This window comes from Rattus rattus, chromosome 14 (assembly GCF_011064425.1).
Source record: "Rattus rattus isolate New Zealand chromosome 14, Rrattus_CSIRO_v1, whole genome shotgun sequence".
NCBI lineage: Eukaryota > Metazoa > Chordata > Mammalia > Rodentia > Muridae > Rattus > Rattus rattus.
The window spans coordinates 17,636,994-17,649,375 of NC_046167.1; the positions used below are offsets into that span (position 1 = coordinate 17,636,994).

General features: G+C 44.3%; 1 pseudogene; it reads right to left on the reverse strand.

The window, feature by feature from the left end:
- Window positions 1-2,297: 2,297 nt before the first annotated feature.
- On the reverse strand, window positions 2,298-3,399 carry LOC116883948 (annotated as a pseudogene).
- Between the last annotated feature and the right edge of the window lie 8,983 nt (window positions 3,400-12,382).

Genomic DNA, 12,382 nt, shown 5'->3' on the forward strand with positions numbered 1-12,382 from the left:
TGACATTTTATAACACAGTCCCGATTGCAGGAAAAAAAATAAGAGAAGTCTATGCATCAAATAACACAATCTTATTATTCATAGTAAACACGATAGGGAATAATAAATAGGGAAGAGGAATACACACACACACACACACACACACACACACACACACACACACACACACTGGGATTTTGTTTTTGTGAGACAGAAGGGAATAGCTAAGATCACTGGCTGCTCTTTCCGAGGACCTGAGGACCTTTGTTCACTATCCAGCATCCAAGACTTATATGCAGACCAAGCACCTGTACTCGAAAAATAAAACACATTAAGAAAAAGAAAACCGGGGTTTTAAAATAAAATCAATTTGGTAGGTCTACTATTATAGGCGTCCTTTTGTGTTTTTGTTTTGTTTGGTTTTTACTGGTTTCTGTGGGGTGTTGCTTGGGTTTGGTTTTGGTTTCTTGAGACAGGGTTTCTCTGTGTAGCCCTGGCCATCTTGAAACTCACTCTGTAGACCCGGTTTGTCTCAAACTCAGAGATCCCCTTGCCTCTGCCTCTTGAGTGTTGGGATAAAGGAATGTGCCTGGCTTAAAAAAAAAAAAAAAAAAAACAACCTTTTGTTTGTTCTATTTCTAGTTTCATAATATTTAATATTTCTAGTTACATAACTTCTTAGCTCAACGCACTTGTTCTAAACTTTCAGTGAACACAATGTTTATATACGAGAATTTTCTTCTTCCCACTAGGAAGAGGAACAGTATGAGAAAGGGGAGCTACAGAACCAGCATACATGGGAACTCCAACACAAATAAGTTCTGTGAATTTTCCCAGCAATTTCAGCAGCCTGGAGTGGGGACAGCAGGAAGCAAAAGGTAGCATTGACCAAAAATACGACATTGGTTAATCGTAGCCAGACTATTAGGAGGGCAGATGTTCTAGAAGAAAGCAAGACGAAGGGACATTTGAAGCCAGGACAGTGGGTAGCTCAAATACCCTGGCAAGAACAATGGACAGAAACTGGAGGCTGGCGTGGAAGAGTGCTGGGTGCTCTCAGAGGAAAACAAATCGGTTTTCAATTAGCATGATTTGCATAACTTGTAATTTGATTGCAGCTGTGTGTAGTGTGTATAGTAATGCTTTTGCTGTTGTTTTGAGACAGGGTTTTTCTATGTAGTCCTGGCTGTCCCAGAACTCACTACCTAGACGAGGCTGGCCTTGAACTCAAGGAGATCCTCTTGCCTGTCTCCCAAGAGCTGGGATTAAAGGTGTGTGTCGTATACACTGTCCCTGTCTTCAGACACACCAGAAGAGGGCACCAGATCTCATTACAGATGGTTGAGAGCCACCATGTGGTCGCTGGGAATTGAACTCAGGACCTCTGGAAGAGCAGTCAGTGCTGTTAACCACTCAGCCATCTCTCCAGCCCCCTTATCCCACTTTTTTTTTAATGACAAAGAAAACAAAATATAAAATAAGTCCTAAGAAATACTATCTATTATCTCAAACTGTCTTGAATGATGTACAAAATGCTCACAAAGCGTATGAAAAGCATTTTCAAAATATAAGAAGTGTTGTGGTTTGCCCTGGAGTTATCCGTATTTTGATGCTAATTCCACTGCCCCAAGGACAGTTGCCTAGTCACATACTCAGGAATCAGGTGACTTCACCAGAACCTCCCCTTTGAATTTGTAAAATACAGGTGAGGGGGAGAGAAGTTTGAAGGAAGAGGAGAAAGGAAAGCAGACACAGGAGGGAGGAGGGAGAGAGAGAGAGAGAGAGAGAGAGAGAGAGAGAGAGGAGAGGAGAGAGAGAGAGAGAGAGAGAGAGAGAGAGAGAGACAGAGAGAGAGAGAGAGAGAGAGAGAGAGAGAGAGAGAGAGAGAGAAGCTGTGGCAGGACAATGGAAGCCGATATTAAGATTCTGCTCTATGTATTTACAGGTTATTAATGTTTTTAAGGGAAGGATGGTACTAGGCTTTATATGTTTATGTGGGCAATTATATCTTACCAATTGGGCCAAAGATTATTGTGTTGTGTGTTCTTTTATGTGATGGTTTGAGTGTAGGTAAGTGTGCGGCGGCTGGAGACACTGGACGGCTGTTGGGATGTGTTTCCACCAAGATATCTAGCAGATATCTTGGGACACCGCGGTGCTATACCTAACGAGGTAAAAGATAACAATACTTTTTTATTTTTTGTATTTTTACAACAACAATGAAGAGCTTCAACGTGTCTTTTATAAATTCCGTTGCAGCAAACGCAACATTAGCAAACGTACAACTTTCTTCTGAATCAACATTATTGAATTATATACTATTGTGTATATAACAAACGTAGTGTGTTGCTGCTCATACATATCAGCCCCCTTTGTGACTGCTTCCTAAACTTCCGGTCTTCCTGAACTCCAAAATCATGATCCGCAGGAATTGCAAACATACCCGCGGCTGTGCACAAATTTCTCTGGTATGCTCTGCAGAACCATCTGAAAGCTTTCCAATTACCTCGGAATCTACCTCGCCGTGCTTTGTAACAGGGCGTGGATTATTTTCAATATATCTAATTGTGCTTGTTCATTTGGAAAATCAATATGTATTTTTCTACCCAGTCTTCCTGGATGCAGCAAAGCAGGATCTGGTCTGTTTGTAGCCATGACCATTTTAACTCTACGCAGAGTACCAAATCCACCCATTGGATTTAGGAACTTCACCGAACTTCTCTAAATCGCTGTCAGCTGATGTACCCTCAGAAAACCAACAGCCACCAACAGCCCCGATTTCATCCATAAAAACTGTATATGGCTGCCGATCCCTGACATGATTAACCATTTCTCTAGTCAAACAGGCATTTTCACCAATTAACTACTAGTCTGCAACAGAACTAGGTGCAACAGCTGGCAGGCAACAGGTCAAGCCAAGAGTGTTTCCCCAGTGCCTGGGGGTCTATACAGCCCTTTGGAGTATTATGTCCTGGAGTAATACCTTGGATTACTTCTATTAATTCCCAAATCTGTTCTGACAGCCCTCCAATCTTGGAATAAGAAACATTTCTGGTATTCTCATGAGACATATACATCAACGAAGCCACCTCTCCCCCCGATGGTTAGGGTAGTCATGTTCAAAGCCACTCTCCTTCCTGGTATCAGCCGGCTTCTATCAATGCCGCCCACGACAACCGGCAACAAGTCTTGGCCCATTGCTCTAACAATGAGGTTTTCTTCTGCTAACTGTTTAAGTACTTCATCCACAATCTGCCCTACCCTTGCTAGTGCCTTCAGATCGCTTTCAGACTTCCACGCTGCTTGCTAAATTCTAATTGTTCCTTAGCTCGGTAAGCCGGTCATCGATCTCCTTGTGCTCTGGCCTCTTCTTGCGGAGTCCTGAAGCGCCTTGAGTTTCCGGTCTGCAGTGATGAGAAGCCATCACCCCTCCTGTTTTTTTTTTTTTTTTTAAATTATTTTTTACACCGGGACTTTAGTTTCCCCCCCCCCCCCTCTCCCAGCATCCCCGTCCCGGCCCCCCCCCCCCCGCCCCAGCTCCCTCCCAGTACATTTCTTTTCAGAAAAGGGAAGACTTCTTGCTTTTATTTTGAGACAGGGTCTCTCACTGAACCCGGAGCTCACGGTTTGGCTAAGTCAGATGGCCAGTTCCTGGACTAGGGTTGGACATGTGTGGTCACGCCCAGATTTTCTCATGAGGACCTGGATCCAAACCTAGGCCCCAAGGCTTGCGCATCAAGTGTTCCACCCACAGATCCACTTCCCCAGCCCCTTCTCTCCGATTCCTTCAAACACGTTTGTCCATTTTCCAGCATTTTTCAAAGTGCTTTTGCTATACTATTTTTCGTGTGTGTGTGTGTGTGTGTGTGTGTGTGTGTGTGTTGTTATTTTTAGACTTTATGTGTATGAGTGTTTTGCTGGTGTGCGTGTCTGTCTGTGCACCTTGCGGAGGCCTAGTGACCAGGGAAGCCAGAAGAGGGCAACAGAATTTCTGGAATGAGATGGAGCCCAGGTCCTCTAGAAGGGCAACCAGTGCGCTTAACCACCGAGCCACTTCCCCAGCTCCCTTCCAAGTCAGTTTATACACTCACGACCCATCTGAGATGTTTATAATAGCCAAAAAAAAAAAGTAAAAGCTAACCGATAACCCAACAATGAAGACTCACAAAATCTAATTTTGTTGGACGAAAATAATTTAATTGAGGGATCCTGCTTTGGTTCTAAAACTACAGAAAATATAGCTAAAATATATTTGCCAATTTTGTTTCTTTTCTAGCTAGATGACTTTATCAGGTTTTTTTTTTTAAAACTTTTTACTTGCCTTTATTATTTTCAAACAAAAATAATGAAATGATCAACTTTTAAAGATGTAGGACTCTCTGGAATTAAATTTATCTGTTCGTTAATGCCTCTTTTGCTTGTTTAACAATAGTGCCATCAGGCTGGAGAGATGGCTCAGCGGTTAAGAGCACTGACTGCTCTTGTTGAGGTCCTGAGTTCAATTCCCAGCAACCACATGGTGGCTCACAACCATCTGTAATGGGATCCGATGCCCTCTTCTGGTGTGTCTGAAGACAGTGATAGTGTACTCATATACATAAAGTAAATAAATCTTTTTAAAAAAATTTCCAGGTTGGGGATTTGGCTCAGTGGTGGAGCGCTTACCTAGCAGAAGAGTGCTTGCCTAGCAAGCGCAAGGCCCTGGGTTCGGTCCCCAACTCTGAAAAAAAGAAAAAAGAAAAAAATAATTTCCATCAATTTTTAATTACACGGATTGGTTGAAATTTAGTCTTCTCAAGTCCCCCGCTCTAGCTGCAGGTTTCCCCTTATGGTTTTGAAGCTGAGAGCCTAGGAGAGCCCACCACCTACACCCTAGTCAAAGACATGCGGCTAGCAGAGAGCACTGCTCAGTGATAGCACATTTGCTCAGGAGGAGCCGGTCTCTGGATCTCCCCTGCAACACCCAGAAACAAAAATGTAATTCGTGTGCAGGCTTGATGGCTTTCCTGTGCTATTGTTCTTTTCTTTCCCTTTAAAAAAAAAGAATTACTATTCTCTCATAAATTACATAAATTACATCCTGACCACAGTTTCCCTTCCAAGTCCCTCCCCTCCAACCCCTCTCTCCCTCAGATCCACACCACCTCAGTTTCCCTTTAGACAGGAAGAAGCCTCCCAGGTTTATCAACTGAACACCTCATAACGAGTAGTAAGACTAAGCACATACCCTCACATCAAGGCTCGATGTGGTAACCCAGGAGGAGGAAAAGGGTCCCCCAAACAGGCAAAAGAGTCAGAGACAGCCCCCATCCCACTGTTAGGAGTCCCACAAGAACACCAAGCCACCCAACCATATGTATGTAGAGGACCTAGCTCAGTCCTCTAACCCATGCAGGCTTCCTGATTGGTGCTTCAGTCTCTGTGAGCACCTGGGAGCCCCGCTTAGTTGATTCTGTGGGCTGAGTTCTTGTGGCACTTCCAACCCTTCCTTCCTCTCTTCTGTAGGATTCTGTGAGGTCTGCCTAATGTTTGACTGTGGATCCCTGCATCGGCTCTCATCTCTTGCTGGGCAACGCCTCTCTGAGAAGGATTGTGCTAGGTTCAGGTCTAGGAGTACAGTAGAATGCCATTGGGAATCTCTCTCTCTCTCTCTCTCTCTCTCTCTCTCTCTCTCTCTCTCTCTCTCTCTCCTATGTTTACTTCTATCCTAGGTCTCTGGGTTATCCAGCCTCTGGGTCCTGGCCATACAGACGGTGTCAGGGTTGGGCTTCCTCTCATGGTATGGGTCTCAAACTGGACCAGTCATTGTTTGGCCAGCCCTACACGTTCTGTGCCTTATGTGAGGCTATCTTTGATTCTAAGTTTCTGTGTGCATACACCCAAAGTGACACAATAAATGTCTTTATCCTTCCAGTCAGGAGGCTCCCACCCCTCAAACAGCCTGAGACAGCACTTGGCCTATCATCCTTGCCGTAGTGTCCTTTACTTCATCCACCATGCACATGAGCAGAAGCGAGTCTTTGATGGGGAGTACAGCTCTGAGTGTCGACCTTCATGTGGTCCCCAGAGTATGTGATCAGGTCATCAAAGTCATGTAAGCCAAGATGGGGCACGGTCGGGAAATGGGTTTATCTGTAATCTGAGGGTTTCGAGGGATTAGTAACCCTTTGAGTCACACACTTCTCACTCTCTGAGGTGATGCAAGGTGGCATGGCTTGGCTCAGACGTTAAAACACGGTTAGGATAATGGCAGGGGATTGCAGCTAGAAACCTTAGCATCAGCCGCCATATTTATTCCCAATCGCATGGGAATTAGGCCCACTTTTCATAATGGAGAAGTGAGGCTCATAGAAGTTAGAGAACTCCCTGAGGTTATACAAATGGTGAGTACTGAGTTGTAATGAGAGCTGAGCTCTGCCTGGCAGAAGTCGGTGTGCTCTGTCTGTACATTCAGCAGCCTCATGGGAAGACGGTTTAATGAGGAACATGGCAGTGCTGCTCTCTCAGGTGTATTTCTGATCTTACAAGGTTAGTTTTCAGTTTAGGGTCTCACTGAAACTCTCTCCTTATCCCCTGTTTAACAAATGAGGCCATCTATCAAGCCCAAAGCCCAGAAGGGAATGAGTTTCTTATTTACTCTAATTTCTTCCAAGGACTGTTACTCACAAATGAAGAAAGGACAACTTTGGGAAGTTTTGGTCAAAGTTCATAAATGACCAAACCCACAGGTCCTGAGTTTGTTTGACTCCCCGCCAATGAGAGATGGCGATGTCTGCTTTTCTGTTACTATAAGCAAATACCTGAGGTGACAAGCTATAAAAGACAAAAGGTTTGCTTTGGGTTAGTGTCGAAGATCTTGGCTCACGGCTGGCAGGCTCTAGCGCTGTGGAGGTGTAGTGAGACATTACTTACCAGACCTTACCCAGGTAGAGGCCCACGGAGTGTGGTGGTCTCTTCCTATATATAGTCCTAGCACTGGGGAGGAGATGGGGCATCTGTAGGATAAGCCAGCTAGTTGGACTATACTGATCAACAGCATCAGGCTCAGCGAAAGACTTAATAATTAAAAAGGATTACAATCATGCAATACAGTCAACCTCTCAAAACCACATTCCACCCACGCATGCCACCCACCATCAATCACATGCTCATATCACACACACACACACACACACACACACACACACACACACACACACACACACACACACACGCAAAAAAAGGATGATTTCTTAGGTTCTTATTGAATTCTTAGAATTCTTAGGAACCCAAAATAGACTAGAATTAAAATTCGGAAATTAAAAACTTGGTTTAGCTTTTCATATCCAAAGCTTTGCAATTAACTAAGGCGGTTGTGGTAATTGATTGATTGATTGGTTGATTGATTGATTGATTTTGGCCTAAGGTCTCTCTTTGTAATCATGGTTCTTCTGGAGCTCACTTCATAGACCAGGCTGGCTTTGAACTCTCAGAGATCCACCTGCCTCTGCTACCCAGGTGCTGGGGTTAAAGGTGTGCACCGCCATGCCCAGATAATTCTACATACCCTTTGAAATCATTCCTCACAATCACTTCTTTTCCCTTCTATGGTGCTTTCGTCAGGCGGGTTGTCACGGCAACAGGAAAATGAGCTAACGCTGTCTGTCCTTTTGCCATGATTCCCGGTAGGCAACTAAGGGATCCTTTTGCTTCAGAGGAGGAAACGACCCAGCTTCCCCCAGAGAAGCAAGCGTGCTATGTGGATGCTTGCTGGAAATAGACAGCAGGGGTCCTTACAGCTGCACCCAGGATGGCCTTGCAGGGCAATGAGGGAAGTCCTTCACACGGGTAGATTGAAAGAAGCTGCACTTTGTGTGGACAGGAGACATGGGCTGAGGCTAGAACAGACTCCTACTCACCAGTGTAGAAGACCTGACTGACTGGTTAGGGATACGAAAAAAATTATTGGAAGACTGGGGATGAATAGGTCTCGTGGACAGGAAGCGTGAACACCTTTGTGGTTCATGCCTTTGATTCCAGAAAGCTTCCACCACGAAAGAGATATTAAAAAAAATTCAGCAGAAAACACATCAGTCATGGCTGTGACTCCCCAAAGTGTAGTCACTGAGGGAAAGGATAAGCAAGGAGGAGGACATGAAGGTCACCCAGGAGCCAGGGACACAGTCCCACTTATGGAGGCTGAGTGGGCCTCATCCCATACCACTTAGCAGCCCCCGGACAAAGGGAGCGAGAATGGTTTGCCAGAGACGTCATTACAATGCCAACTGAGAAGTGACCCTGTGTAGTATTGTCTTATGGATTCTGCAGGTGACAGGGTCACAGGGGCATGGCTACCCAAGCCTGATATATTCGAGAGACTAGACACAGAGCTTTGCATTTGGTATCTGCCTGTGGTTTCAGTCTTGCTTTAGCTAACCGTTCCGTGATCGACCTCATTCCTCCCTTTTAGAATAAATTTTTTTTTTTTTTTTTTTATTTTGCCCTCTGTGTTGTTCCATATTGGCAGCATGACACTTTAAACTTTTACATTTGGTTAGCTAGTTATTATGTGGAGTGTGTTCTTGTGTGTATGTGTTTGCATATGTGTGTTTGTGTGTGTGCACGTGCATGTGTGTACATGTGTGTTTGTATGTGTATGTGTGTGTTTGTGGGTGTGTGCATGTGTGTATGTGTGTGTGTGTGTGTGTATGTGCTCTCTGAGTCAGCTAGTCTGGCTATCCCATGGCTCTAGAGTCACCTGTCACTGCCTCCCAAGCACTGGTATCACAGGGACACACTACGACTCCCAGCTTTTTTTTTCTTTTTTCTTTTTTCTTTTTTTCCGGAGCTGGGGACGGAACCCAGGGCCTTGCGCTTGCTAGGCAAGTGCTCTACCACTGAGCTAAATCCCCAACCCCTACTCCCAGCTTTTTATGTGAATGCTGGGGACCCAAACTCAGGTCTGCATGGTTATGCAAATGTGTTACTAACTGAACTCCAACCCCAGCCTCATTAGCAAGGCTGGGATTTTTGTTTTTGTCTTGTTTTGTTTTGTTTTTTTAATGCCAAAGGTAGAGGATTTGAAAATAAATAAGACTGAAGAGAAGAGAGATGGGGGCTCTCATTTTCTGCACTATCCTGGTAGTCAGGTACAAGTCGTTAAATTGCTGGGGTTTTTTAGTATAAAATGGTCTATGCAAATGGGCACGAGGCACACAAAGGACTCTGTGGGCTGCAGGAACCCCGAATAAGTGATTGAAGTGGGTATGTCTAGCACACTGAGAGACACCAAAGCTTACACCACAAATATCTTCAGGGATGGCCACCAGCTGCAATTTTACTTCTTTTTTTTTTATTCTAAAAAATCAATCGCTATATGAAGATCATTTAGAATGAACATATGAACATAACTTTTATTCTTCTCTCATATTTTACATCCTGATGGCAGTTTCCCCTCCCTCTTCTACTCCCAGTTCCTCCCCCACCTTCCTACTCCCTCAGATCCACTTCCCTCCTCCGTTTCCCTGATTGAACCTAACTGTAATAGAAATCTTTTTTTTTAAAGATTTATTTATTTATTGTATGTGACTACACTGTTGATGTCTTCAGACACACTAGAAGAGCACATCAGATCTCATTACAGATGGTTGTGAGCCACCATGCGGTTGCTGGGATTTGAACTCAGGACCTCAGGAAGAGCAGTTAGTGCTCTTAACCGCTGAGCCATCTCTCCAGCCCCAATAGAAATCTTTTTTAATTTAACTAATATTTGTACCCATAAAGATGTGTGATTTGGGAACTGATGTAGAGGCCTGCTTGCTCAGTGAGGTCATTTTATCTTCTTTACTATTTACAAAGTATCTGTTTACAAGCCTGATTTGCAGCTGATCTTTTTATCTGTGAGCTAGTCTAGCTTTTTCTTGAGCTCCTCCAAACTCAGGAGGGCTCCTCTTTCCCAGAATTCTGTTTCACCTGCGTCCTGCCAGCTGCTTCTCTGTGGTTCCTGGAAGCCGAGAGGGAGAGAGAGAGAGAGAGAGAGAGAGAGAGAGAGAGAGAGAGAGAGAGAGAGAGAGAGAGAGAGAGAGAGAATCTCTTATCCGGAGCTTCTTTAATGAAGTTCTTCCAAGCCAAAAGAACACCCAACGTGAGAGCCAGTCCTAAGAGTGATCCAAAGAGAGCTCTCAAAGGTCCAGTTGCTATAGAAGGAGTGTCTAGCTCCTCCCCTATACCCTTAGGAGGCTGAGTAGGTCACCATCATGGTGGAGGTCCCCAAGCCAAGTTAGTAGACGTTCCCTCCACCAACCATTTCACCTTTACAGTAGGACAGCTCAAATTCATCCAGCTGACTTTGCTTTGGTCATAGAGCAAAGCCCACAAGACGTCTCGAAAGCAATTTACCTTAAAATAAAGAAGGCATTCTTTAGCCTTCTTATTGAAGGAGACCGTTAGAGGCACACCCAAATCAATATCTTTCTAGGCGTTCCTGTTTTGCTAACAGGTTTTCCACGAATCAGAACCAAATGTCATGCAACGCATAACTTAGTCTTAAATTGTGAAACTGGCCAATGCTAGGACATTTGTGACTAAAACTTGCCACATCTGTCAATCCTGGTAAAGACCCCTCAGTGGTCCAGCATAGACCCTTTCATCGTGGGCTAGATTCCCTAAGAGCCTGTCTACTTTTGGGCTCCCAATTTACAAAGGAACGAGGAACAAGAGGAGGGTTTAGGAGAGAATCACTAGGCATCTAGGAGTGTAAGACAAGGTCAGTCAGTAGTCAAATTATCTTGTGCTGAACACAAGACGTTTGTATCAAGACTCATTCAGCAACAAAACATTGGTGACCCCATGTTGGATGGGCAGAGCATTCTCTCCCTTGGACAGCTGACTTGACCTTGAAAACGCCTTTCAGATCCACCTGGAGGTAGCTGTCCTTTCAGCTTTGCTTTCTTCTCACAAGCTACAGACAACTCATGGGATTTACCTTGTAGCTCTGTCCCTCGCTCACACACATGATCTTCACTGGGCACGCGTCCGAAGGTTTCCTCTAGCACTCATGCCAACATTAAACATGTCTTATTTCGCTACTTTGGAAGCTCATTTTCCACTCTGCATTTTTATTGCAGAAAGTCATTTATGTCCAAGGTATAGAATTTTGTGTGTCGGACACATGCACGCGTTGAGTTTAGACTCTTACAAAAATGTCTTCTGTATAACAGACTGACTGAAGTCATCGCTTGTTATTTGCCATAGGCCAAGTTACAGGTTCATTGCTGAGAAATTTTTATGATGTCGTGGAAATGAAGAATGCAATCTCAGTCCTTTTGTCTAGGCTACATTTTCTAAACGACTACTCCTTGCAGGGCACTTTTATATTTGAAAACATATTTTCTTCCAATTTTGAAAAAGGTTCCATTTTAATTTTAGAGGTTTTAAAGCTTCTTAAACCATATCAGTTATGTATATGACAGACCTCTTTATATGTTCATATGTATATCGCATATATTTTGATCTCACGTCCTATTCCTCTTAGGCTAACACCCTTTCTCTCCCCCCCCCAAGCCCATCTCTACCTTCATATCTTTTTGTGTGTGATGTCGTGAGTTTCATTAGTATGTTCTCAGGAGAATGGGTGAACGGCTATCTACATATCTACAGGAGCCCATATACCTTATACTACTGAAGAAAATGCTTCTTAATTCCGCAGCAACGATGAATTGCCTATACATGCCCAGAAAGACCAGAGCCCCAAGGGCCCCTCTCCATGACAGGATGTTGACTCTTCTAATCTTACATAGGAAAACATAGCTGCTATGAGTTCAAGGGTATAACATCCAGGTCACGCACAGAAGGCAGAATTCCACAACACCCTCCTTCCAGCTCTCACATTCTTCCTGCTGTCCCGTTTCCCACAGGCTGATTTTCCCTGTGCTTTACGGGAAGTGACGTAGCTATTCCATTTTTGGCTGGGCACCCAACAGTTACTTATTCTCAGGGCTTTGACAGGCTGAGTCTCTGGAGTTAACAGTTCCCACTTCCGAGGAAGAGCGCCTCTCCTCTGAGCAAATATAAATACAAATACGATATTTAGAAGTTGCTTGATATCCACCTAAGGAGACGCAGTAGCTTCCACACCAGGGTTCTGTAACTTCCCCAACCATGGGCTTTGAAACACTTTATAAAACCAGACTGTTGGGTTGGGGATTTAGCTCAGTGGTAGAGCGCTTGCCGAGCAAGCGCAAGGCCCTGGGTTCGGTCCCCAGCTCCGAAAAAAAGAAAAAAAAGAACAAAAAGCAAAAAACACCAGACTGTCCTGTAGTGTGAACTGAGAGTCAGGATGAAGAGCCCTGAGTTCAGAAAAATTGATGTCTGGCAAAGTGGTATCATCAGGACAAAGGGAAAGGCTTTGTTTTGGTTTCTCTCA